Genomic DNA, 12,172 nt, shown 5'->3' with positions numbered 1-12,172 from the left:
CACAATATGAAATATAAAATCACAGTTATGAGAATGACACAAAGTAGTGATTTGACATAAAAAGTTGCAACTGCAAGAAAACTGCAACTGTTGTGAGATATAAAGCCATTGTAATATATAAAGTCATAAATTTACATTTGCGACAAAGTATCACATTGCAAGACAGAGTTACAGTTGTGTAAAGTAAACTCAATTGTGAGAAATAAAGATGCAATTGGCATTTTCACTTGTTTCAGATTTGGATCTCATTTATATGTGTGTGTGTGTGTGTGTGTGTGTGTTTGTGTGTGTGTGAGAGAAAGTGTGTGGTTTTGTGTACACATGTGTCTTGGTCTTTTACTAGAATGACTAAGAATCGACAGTGACCTTAAAATCTGATAGATGGCTTGCACGGCGGCAGAATACAAAGGCAGACATGAGTCCCCTTTGGCTTAGCTTAAGGTCGCCACCAGTGGCTCTAGTCTGGGTGTAAAAGACAATTCATTTCAGTGCCCTTAATTTCAGGAACCAAGTCTCCACCTCGTCATTGCTAAAGACGTCAAGAGGAATTAGGGGGACTGTGAGTTTAATTAATTTCTAGGGAGGGCAGAGAGTGACATTAGGAGAGGTGATGCCGTGCTGCTAGATTGACAAAGCTGGATCTTTATTTGGGTCTCCGCCCGTATAACCTCATCCAGCTGCATTCTGATATTTGGCAAAAATGTCACAAGAGTGTTTTCGACCATCATTGCGTGACAACAGCGAACAACAGTTCAAAAATAGATACAGGGAATGAGGCTGCATAATCTAATGAACCTGTAAAATGGGTTTCTGTATTGGAAAGAATTGTCTTATTGTAAGTGGTGCATCACACACTAAAGTGAGCGCTGCAAGCTCACATCCTGTTTTGTCTTTCTGCCAGACTTGCCTAAGGCCATTTTGACATGCCACATTTGGAAGCTCCTTAAAATATATGTGAGGATTCAGCAGAATTTAGCTTTCAGGACAGGAAATAATCACACTAGTCTAAAAGAGGCATATTACTAAAGCAACCGAAGAGTAAGAGTAAGGTTTCACTGAGCCGATATGCTTTGACTATAAATATACCTTGCAGGCAGGGTCCCTATCACGGTCTGAGAAAACATATGTGAAGGGGGCTCAGTTCAGAACTGTCATCGACTTTTACACCTGCTACAAGCCTTTTCAGAACAGATGTTTGAACTCCAAGAAAGCTGTTCACACTCAATGGATGAACAGTTGAAGAAATTCAGTGGTGAACATACCTTTAAAGTTAGCATGAAATCAAAACTGATTCTATTTACTTTGTTAGTGCACATTATTAGTCTAGTTAATCCACTGAACAAATGTGTTTGTCTTCTTAATCATTAGTTAAACTCTCAAAATTTGCTTGGGCAGAACATCCTTAAGCAATTATGTGCAATCTGCCGCGAGCTAGATGGCAAGGAGATGTACCAAAATCAAGCCCCGACCTCTATTTTTTCTCATTCAATATTCTGTTTCACTTGGAAATACATCACAATACTGAAGTAAGTCAGCTGCAAGTAAGTCAACAACTGGTTCACACAGACTTTAAATGCTCATCTGAACCACCTGGATATATGTTTGTCCACACTGTAATTTGGTTTTAGGCTCGTTCACACCAAGCACGATAACTATAAAGATAACGATAAATATATAGTTCTAAAAATCGTTCTCATTATTAGAGAATAGCAGAGTCCACACCACAGTTATAACGATAGAGGCACAGAGAAACGATATCGTTGGAATCACTTTCAGAGCGATTTTTTTCTAGCTGATGAATGATAAAAACATTGACACCCAATCAGAATCCATCTTGATATAACAAGCTCAGCGATTTAAAGTGGCAGACGCCTGTGCACTTAGAATAAACAGATGATATCGTCCGCTGGTGTGGACGCTAATATCGTTATCTTTATAGTTATCATTCTTGGTGTGAACAGGCCTTTATTCATGTTCCAGCAGCACCACATGCATGCGTCATGGTACCCTTGTGAACGCGCGGCAGAAACTGACACGGAAGAGAATAAATTGTTGAATGAAGTCATTATTTTTGTTTTCTTTGCGCACAAAAAAATATTCTTGTATCTTCATAAAATTAAGGTTGAACCACTGATGTCACATGGACTATTTTAACGATGTCCTTTCTATCTTTCTGGGCCTTGAACGTATCAGTTGTGTTGCTGTCTATGCAGGGTCAGAAAGCTCTCGGATTTGAAAAATATCTTAATTTGTGTCCTGAAGATGAATGAAGATCTTACAGGTTTGGAACGACATGAGGGTGAGTAATTAATGAATAAAATATATTTATAAATACTTACATTTAAAATGCTTCATCATACAATCATATGTCCTTTTAGGAGCTAAAATGGACAAAAACAGCTGAAACATTCTTCAAATATCTTCTTTTGTGTTCTGCAGAGGACAAAGTCATACAGGTTTGGAAAAACATGAGGGTGAGTAAATGATGACAGAATTAGCATTTTTAGGAAAATCACCTTTTTAATTACGTAGTGTCTGAGTATTTAGAAGATCTATTTCTGTCTACTAATACACGCACACACTTACATCAAACAACTTCATTTGCATCTTACATTTACATTTACCTAATTCATGCATGCATTTGAAGGATTTGTAAGCATCATCACTTCCTTAAAAGCCACTTACTATTTTTACCAGCCATTGCCTTTCTTAAAAGAACAGACATCATTATGCACTCCCGTGGGAACTGACTGCTCCATGAATATTCCAAAATAAATGGATCGTCCACTGTACTTATTTACAAATCATCCGGTCTGGATTGGAGCTAAATAATCATTAGTGTGGATAAGAGTGGGAGGCTGCGCAAGAGAACTGGCCTGTAGCTCTAAAGCTCGGGAGGTTGATGAGGCCAGTGTCAATGCACAAGATCAATATTAAATACAGGGACATATTTAATATCGTTTCTCAGCCCGTCAGCCGTCTTTTCCCCATAGACCGGATCTCTCTGGCAGGAACGTTCCTTTGACTCAATCTCTCATTTCAGCCGCTTTACCCCATGAGAATGAAGGGGGCGATAGATTTCAAAGCTAATCCTTTCCGAGAGCCCCGAACCTGCGCGTGTGTGGGAGTATGTCCACTCGCAGTGATGGAAGAGTTTCTTTTAAAATATATTCTACTACAGATTAAAGAGTACATCCTGTGAAATGTCATGTGTAATGTATTCCATTCCATTTCTCAAGGAAATGGAATACTTGGATTGCGTCTTTAACATAGGCAGATTTTTTTCTCTTGTTTTAAGTAAATATATAAACAATAAAAAAGATTCTGCCAGTACACTTACAATAAAGATATATTCTCTGAAAACAAGCCTAAAACATCTTAAGCGCTGTTGCTTTTGAAGTAAATCTTGTTTAAATATATAGTTCAGTCATGAAACTCTAGATGGCGCAGGCTGACGGGTTGTTAACGCAACTGATGATATTCAGAGAGTTAAACGATTTGGCACAAGCTGATTGGTTCATGCTGCATATGCAGCCAATGAGCTTACTGCCTTGCATTTATATGGCTGGCTAGCATTCACTTGAGATTCCTGCAGCGCGCTTTCAGAGTTTCTCAGAAACCCTCCACCTTCCCCAGCTCCACCTGTATAGATCTGCTATGGGTTATGCTATTTGTGCAGCAGCAGTATGTCTTAAATACTCACGGCGCAGTATCGCCATATGCATTGGCAGTAGCAAGTTCCTGTACTTGCTTGCAGCAGCAGCAATAGTCTACAACTACAGCAATAACCAACAGCAGCAGCAATTCAGCAGCAACGTAGCAGATCTATTCCGCCAAGATCAAATACATTAACATTGTCATATCCATCACCATGCTAAAATCTTCCGAGAGTTGTCATGATTGAATTGATTTTTATATATTTGTATTTTTACAAGACAATAATCCTCATGAAGGATTTCTTGTGTGCATCTTTTTCCTATTAAATGTGTTGGTATAAGAAAAACATTTACAACCTGATTACAGTTTGCACTTCAAAAAAAAAAAAAGATTTCTTAATGAGTTTTTTTTTATTAGTCTTGTTTGACTTGGTTTCCTTGGTATATATGCTTGAAACAAGATAAATTTGCTAGAGAAACAAGAAGATGAATACCTTCAAGAACATATTCAAGAAACAGTCTATAAATCACATTTTAATATATTGTGCAGTATCTTGTGTGTTTTATAGACTGTTTTTTGAATATACGTGTATTTCGCCTGACAGCACTGGTAGATTTGTAACTTATTTTAAACTTGTTTATACTTGAAGTAAAACAGGTGAAAAAACCCTGCCAGACACAATAAGACACTATTGAAGATAAAATCTTATGCAGTGTTGTTTTGCAAGCAAGTTTCATGTTTTAACAAACATCTGATATTTTAATTGGAAAATTGGACAAAAATACTCATTAGGAGCTCAAATGTTGCATGTAAGAGCAAGAAATAGCATATTTGCTAAGCATAAGGCTTAATGTTTACATGACAGTTTACAGGAGTTAAACTATTTCTAAAACCTACTTTAAAACCTAATAAGCATTTAAAACAGCTTTTTCCTGATTTATTATTCATCAGAAAATATATTATTTGTAGCTTTCCATACAGTGCTAAAGGATAAAGCATTTGATGTCTGATTAATTTAAATTGCAACTAATTGAATACATTTGCTCTTATTTCAGATTCCATTATAGGCCTATTTTCATTACTCCTGAACCCTGCTTCATGTGAGATTGGGAAAGAACCCAAAAAACCAAACCATACTCTTTACTATCCTATGTGAAAATGGGAAAGATAGGAGAGCACCGTGCGAGCGAATCCGTCATGGTCCATGCACACTCCCTGTGATGACTCATCTGCTTGTCCTGCCTGTTATATATGATAGTGAGAAACTTAGTTATGACTGCAGCGAGCCACAGATAGATGTTAGAAAGTGTTTTGAAACATTTCCGTAATGGGCTTGATGCTTTCCTGAGTGACATTATTACCAACTGCTGTTCTACAATTAAGCTGCATGGCAGCTAACAGAAATGATGAGATAAGCTCTCTAAATATGTTAAGTCATCTAATTTGCTCCTTAATTGCCTGTCAAAGATAATTACTTAGTCAACATGTCTCAACATCCTTCCATAGCTAAATCGATGTAAATTGTCTTGCCAATAAAGCGGTAATTGTTTAAAAACACCTTAAAATAACTTCTTCTACCAAAGTACCCCGTTTAAAGCACTTTACACTCACAGCCGGATGACAGCAAGTTACACTGCTCTCTTTATCAGGAGGTCACCATTAACGGGAAGCAAGTGATAACGCGTCTCACCCATTTTACACTAACAGTAATTTGCTGGTGAGTAAGTTAAATGAGACCACTGTGACTCTCCATTGGGGAGCGGTTTGTGGGCCAAAGTGTGTTCTTGCCCGACCCATGTAACTGGCAGGGGTGGGGCTGACGATGAACTCTGAGGACCCATGAGACACTGGGTGACTGAATGACTGACTGATGGGAAATGAATTGATGACAGATGCCGACTCCTCCGGTGACTCCTGCGCCACTGTCAGAACCACTCTGGGATTACGACAATTCTCACCTCTGTCCCCTGAGGCTGCACTTCTCAACATGCTTGAGGCAAGTAAATTTCAGGGCTGAAGGGTTTGACATGGAGACAGAGGCGGTCCCGAGTCGAGAGGAAGATGGCATATCAAAACTTCAGCATCTCCAGACCCTCTCATTAATAATGTCTTCCTGTGAGGTATTGCAGGACAATGACTGTATAGCCACTGGTCAAAAAATAGTTTTCACTGTGTTTACTGCTACACTGATAACATACTAAATATATCAGCATAAGAATATGAATGCAATACTAAATTGAAATCTGTAAATATTGAATTTATTTCTTCATTTCAGATGGATGGACAGACAGACAAGACAGACAAGACAGACAGACAAGACAGACAGACAGACAGACAGACAGATAGATTAGACAGACAGACAGACAGACAGACAGATAGACAGACAGACAGACAGATAGATAGATAGATAGATAGATAGATAGATAGATTAGATAGACAGACAGACAGACAGACAGACAGACATATACACAGACAGACAGATAGATAGATAGGTAGGTAGACAGACAGACAGACCGATAGATAGATTTGAATCAGCACTGTATGCCTTTAAATAACCATACTTTGTCTATGAGCAATTGGCTGACATCAGAAAATTACACAAAGCAAAACTACAGTACATTAGGATGATGGAAACATTGCTCACATGAAAAGTGCTTATGACATCACACTCCTACATCAAGAAGAGCAATTGTCTCAGTGGACTGGAGCATGATGTCAGTTGTTCATTTATTATTTATTCTCAGTCACATCAACTCTATCCATCTGCTTTTTAAAAATTGCCTTTTGGCCTTTTCCCTTTTTATTTATCACAAATGAAACACATGCAGATATATGTGAATTATATATTAGAAGTAAAGACATTTTTTCCAAGAACTTGTGTTTGAAACTAAGTTACCTGCTGTGCTCCAAACAGTTCTCAAGGAGGATTTGGAGGTTTAGGAAAATCTAATCCCCACAGGATAAGAGTGTTCTGAACTACCCTTGTGGGATCTGTGACTCTTGAGCTTTGATTTGAGTTCAAGTGACTCAGATGAGTTTACTTAAAGGCCCTCATATATAATGGGATTCTTTTCCGTTGTACATCTGCAGTGGCTGTGAACAATGGACAGTTCATGACTCTGACATGCAATAGAGCTCAGCAACATTAGGTTTGATCTGCATTATTTGTGCAAACTATTGTCAGGCTGCTTAATTATTGCTTTTAATATTTAGCTTTGGCATTAATTATTTTGCCACTGCACCTTCGTGAAGGGATTTGAGGAAAGCTTTTGTGCTTGTTGTACTTGCACAAAAGACATTTGTGCTTAATTAATTCAGATAAGGAAGGAAAAAACGTAAGGCCAAGATAATTAGATGTAAGGTTTTATAAGTCGTATCTTTTTCATAATTGTCCTTGGTGACATTCTGTAAAGAGTGGTTGATAGACGATTCAACAAGCATTTAATAGCCTTTATATTCCCTCGTCAGACAGATCACTTGATAGTGCAGTCAGCCCCCCCGCCAGCCTCTGCCATTTCTAGGTGTTTCTCCCCACTGGCGGTCTATAGAGAATAATGGCTTTACTAGGGGGGGGGTTGGATGCACTGGCAGCAATATGACGACAACTTCTCCAAGAAAATAATCCTAGGAGGTTTGCATGTTTGTGATTACACAGACACATATATATGAGGAAAATCTATTGGGACCCACCCCTCATATATTAATATTACTGATTTAGACGGATATCATCCTGCTAGTCAGCTGAGAGTGTTCAGTGTGCTCCATGGAAGATGAAACCTCTCATTAGCCAAAATGTTAGCCGGTAATCGTTTTGAGATTCTGAGAAATATTAAAAATGATGACCTCCTTCTTACGTCACATTTTTAGAGTTATTAACGGAAAAGACATGGTTATTTTTAAACCAAATCCTTGAATTAATTCATTGTGATGTAATATTAATACAGGTAGACTGCAAATCACAATCCGGATCTGATGAAGAGATTTTCTCATTTTAGCTGGTGATTCTGCTCAAGCTCTATATGAAAAAGAAAACTCAGGTTGGTGGCACAACATATGTGTTTACAATTCATAAATGTCGCTGATAAATCCCCATATTGAAAATCCAAAGGCTTGCAGATGTTTAGGATGCAATCTCACCAGGATTTCTCAATGTTGTCTCAATATAATGACCTATTAGAGCTTAACTTGCTGCTCATTCAGCTCGATCCCCCTCTTGTCCTATTCCTTGTGGCTTCGTAAATGAATTTCACTCATTAGCAACCCCTTCCCCCTTCACTAAAACTTGCTTTATGAAGAAATGATACATGATAGTCCCAACGTCTCTGTTTCAGTTTTATTCAGAGCCTTCCATCATGATATGAAAACCTTAATTGTACACCTATTTCAGAATGCTGGGGAGTTAATGGCAATTTATAATTTATGTTACTATAGTAACACGGAAATAGTGTAGTACCTGTGTGTGTGTGATATGTTACGGATATTCTAATTATAGCGTTAGACACTTCTATCCATTATGCCATTCCAGAAATGATGTTGATTCTTTTAAAACAGCGTGAGCACATTTTGAATGAGCCCCCTAACTGTGTTCAAAAGCAAAAATGAAACCTCGACGTGAAAATTCCCATGTTAGGTCTCACATTCTCACATAAAAAAACATAAAGCTGATTCAGACGAAGGAGCTGATGTTTCACGGCAATGCCACTAGAGTTCACTCTAAATCAAAAGTAAAATGAGGCAGGATAACAGATGCATACTCATCCAGGAATATAGAAACATAAAGAGGCATAAATCTGTCTTTCTCATACTTTACCAACGCTTTCTGGGAGAAGAATGTTTTTGTTTCTAAGAACTGTCTGTTTCCTTGCAGTAATTGGAGCTTCCCCTTCAACACTCATGCGGTAGAATGCCAATTAGACAAGCTATTTTGTAGCCCATCAGAACTTTATTGACAACAACATTATTCATTTTTGGCAGCCTGTCGCTAGATTTCAGGAAAAGACAGATTAGGAGCCAATGTCGTGATGAAAAATCCTATGCAAACGGTGTCAGATTAGACCTGTATATCCGTATTCTTTCTGTCAGCGATGTCGGTTCAGTGAGGCGCCATGTAAGAGTTCATATGTTGCCTGAGGTCCATTCCAAACATGACAAATATTCATTATAAGGCATTAATAATTGAATACCCGCTCCCACAGACGCAGGAACCAACTCCACACACACACTGCTGTGGCACTAGTGCTCTTGTTTTATTTGAATCTGAGAAATATTAACTAGAACTTGATCTTTTAGGCTGCAGCTTCAATTATCACCTCGCATGGCACTGAGACGTTTTCATGTCTGCCAATTAAACTTAAGCAACATTTAATAGGACAAAAGGAGAAAGCTTGAAGCCACCCACCACATTTTACCGCAGTGTGAACCTTTATTCACAGCCTCACACCTGTTTGAAAAAAACATATGCATACATATTGTTATTGAATTGAAAGCACCCTTAAGATATCTAAACCACTTGTTTTAGTTCCAATACGACGAGACATCTGTATACTCCACCAGTGACCGGCACCTCTGGCCAGTTCTTAAAACAGCTCTTTATGTTCTGCTCATTCAAACACTTCTATTTCGTTTTAACAGAGAGCTGTGGTTGTTTTAGACAGCGCGGTAAGGGGAGAGTGTCACCTCTGGGCTCCGAAGAGACACTCAGTCAGAGACCCGGTGTAGGATGTTTTCAGTCCAGTCAACAAAGGATGAAAAGAAGCCCAAAACTCCTGCCTGTTAAGATGAACTGACAGGCCCAGAGGTGCACGAGGGAGATCACTGAGCGAGAAAACCGAGAGGTTTATGAGTCAACTTATGACCGAGTCAATTAAGTCCGTGCCCTGACCAACACTGCTGACTTTAATAAACTGCCAAGCACACGAAATCCAATAACTCATGGAAAGAAATGGGCATAATTTTGACAGAAAGGTGAGCCTGGAGATGAATAGATTCCACTGGTGTTGGTGTTCCACACAGCTGAGGGTGGGCTAAGAAAGCAAACAAAAGGTATGAAATAGTTTACTCACTTTAGTCATTATAATAAGGGAGCTCATGTCGGAAAACATGTCCAGGACGCTACGCTCCATATGACTAGTAAGTCAAATCTCAAATAACTGCCCTGATGACTTGTGTTCTACCCGCTTAAATGATAGAAGTACTTGTGCTGTCCAATCTATTTAATAAGACAGGCTCAGGTGGAAAGCTCGATATTGGAGCACACCGTCTCGTTAAGTTGAGGAAAATCCTGTTTCATGAGTCTCTTTTTCCACCTCTCGCAGTCATTGATCTGCAGTGGTAGAAAAAAATACACAAGGCGCAAGCGATTTATTGAAATTGTTCTTAAGAGAATGACATTCACACAATATTAGGTTTGCTCTGCTGTTTTTGCTATTTATTCAAGAACACTTGAAATACCACAGGATTGCTTTGATTTTCATAAATCACTGCTAAATATTAATTCAAGTAGCACAAAGCCAACATTACATTATTTTCTTCCTTGGTTATTCATGTTAATCAAAGGAAGAGGAGAAGCAGAATAATTTCCCTTGTTGACAAAGCCCTCATCTGAGTCTTTCTCAAAATTATAAGCCACATGACTCATCTCCAAGTAAACAGCCCTTGAGGTGTTGCATTCAGTGGAGGAGAAATAACATCAGGCATTTATCAAAGCAAAAACAATTTCGGATTTGATATGTCACTGCGAGAGGTGCGGGTGTCTGGCGATGACCCACTCTGGTTCTTCCTCAGTGGCCTTTATACGACTTTGATTCCTGACCTACCATCGCAGGAACAGATCCACACGGATCGGCTGTCATGGCTTCTGGCTTCTTCCATGACTATTTTATCACCCATTCTTAAATTACTCATGATTTTTCCACCCGATATTGGTTTGACTTGAGTGTTCAAAGAACTCGGCTCATTTAAATCTTGATTTAAAAACAAAACAGAAATGTATTAGAATGCATGGTTCAGTCAAGTGAATGACATACAGGCCTAAGATATATTAGCATGGTTGGAGGGCAGCTCTAGGTATTCAACTCTAACATGGATCATATTTTTTAATAGTACTGTTGCCAGGTTTGTTTTTGGCTGCTATAGATAATTAATGAGAGCCTATGGCTAGACTTAGCAGGCAAAGCCAACTCTTACAGTTATTGTTTTGATTATTTTGAGTAGACGGTGTTTGATGTGTGGGACAAAAATGAACTCTGAGATCTTTGTCAATATAAGATGTGTGTAAAAGCTCCCATGAGACTCATTCAAAGCTAAATGAATTGTATTGCATTCATGAAATGGACAGAAAGGGTTTAATTGATCAGTTTGGACTGTCAATTTTTGTTGTGCTTTTAACCTTTTCTTAACAGACATGGGGAAGATGGTAAGGTTTTGACTAAGCTTAGCTTAGGGGAAAAATTGTGACTGACATCAATAACATCATGGAATTGCAATAATACAATTTTGTGTATATAAAATCTATTTAAATGATCAAATCTAAACATTAAGGTTTCATGACTACAACAGACCAACAATGCTAAACTACAGTGATTACACCTTGTACAGATTCCTGTCCTGAATATATCCCAGGTGTTCATGTTTTTGTTCAGTTATGTTAAAGTTTGTATGTGCTGTAGGCCATCATAATTGTAAATTCACAGGGCCTCTGAGATTTTGCTCATTGGCAAAACGTTGGCCCCTTAGTGCTGGCCCTGCACGGGCAGCCCTCAGTTAGCCCACACTATTAATCTACAACAGGGGTGTGCCCAACCTGGTCCTGATCAAACACAACTGAACAAACTAATTAGGATCTGAAGGAGCACTTGATAATTACAGACAGGTTTGTTTAATCAGGGTTGGAACTGAACTCTGTAGGAAGGTAGATCTCCAGGAACAAGATGCACCCCTGATCTATACTCACTTTAAATACTTTTCAGCTACTATAACTTAAGTCTTTGGGAAAATCAGTTATTATACACCTGAAATGGATGCAGTCACCGCATAACTAATGTCTATATTGTCAAAAATGTACAGTAGTCAAAGGGAAAACATTCAGTTCAGGTTAATACAGCTACATATAGCCAAAAATGTAAATACACAAAAGTACAAAAAAAAACAAAGCATTGTAAGATTGTAGGATTTCGTCATGTGAAAGTTGATGGGTGTGAAAGTCTTATCTGTAGTGCATCAATTTCCAAACACTGTCCCTAGCTGAAGTTGGCTGATAGCAAATGCATAATCCAACCTCTTGTAATGAAAACACGCCACAGCTCACAAACACCAGACTCTTCCTAACCAGGAACAACCAAAAATAGCCCAGACTATAGTCTCACGTCAAAAATAACTTTCAATCCATATTCAAACTGGACCATGATGTGGTGTCCTCATCAATAAAGAGCCCTTCTAAAATGCATACAAATACACTGTCTTAAACTCTTAGCATTCCAAACATAGGCCATACATACATGTACCATCTCTGCAAAAA

This window comes from Sinocyclocheilus rhinocerous, unplaced genomic scaffold (assembly GCF_001515625.1).
Source record: "Sinocyclocheilus rhinocerous isolate Xijiao unplaced genomic scaffold, SAMN03320098_v1.1 scaffold1581, whole genome shotgun sequence".
Classification (NCBI taxonomy): domain Eukaryota; kingdom Metazoa; phylum Chordata; class Actinopteri; order Cypriniformes; family Cyprinidae; genus Sinocyclocheilus; species Sinocyclocheilus rhinocerous.
Note: the sequence above shows the minus strand (reverse complement) of the source record.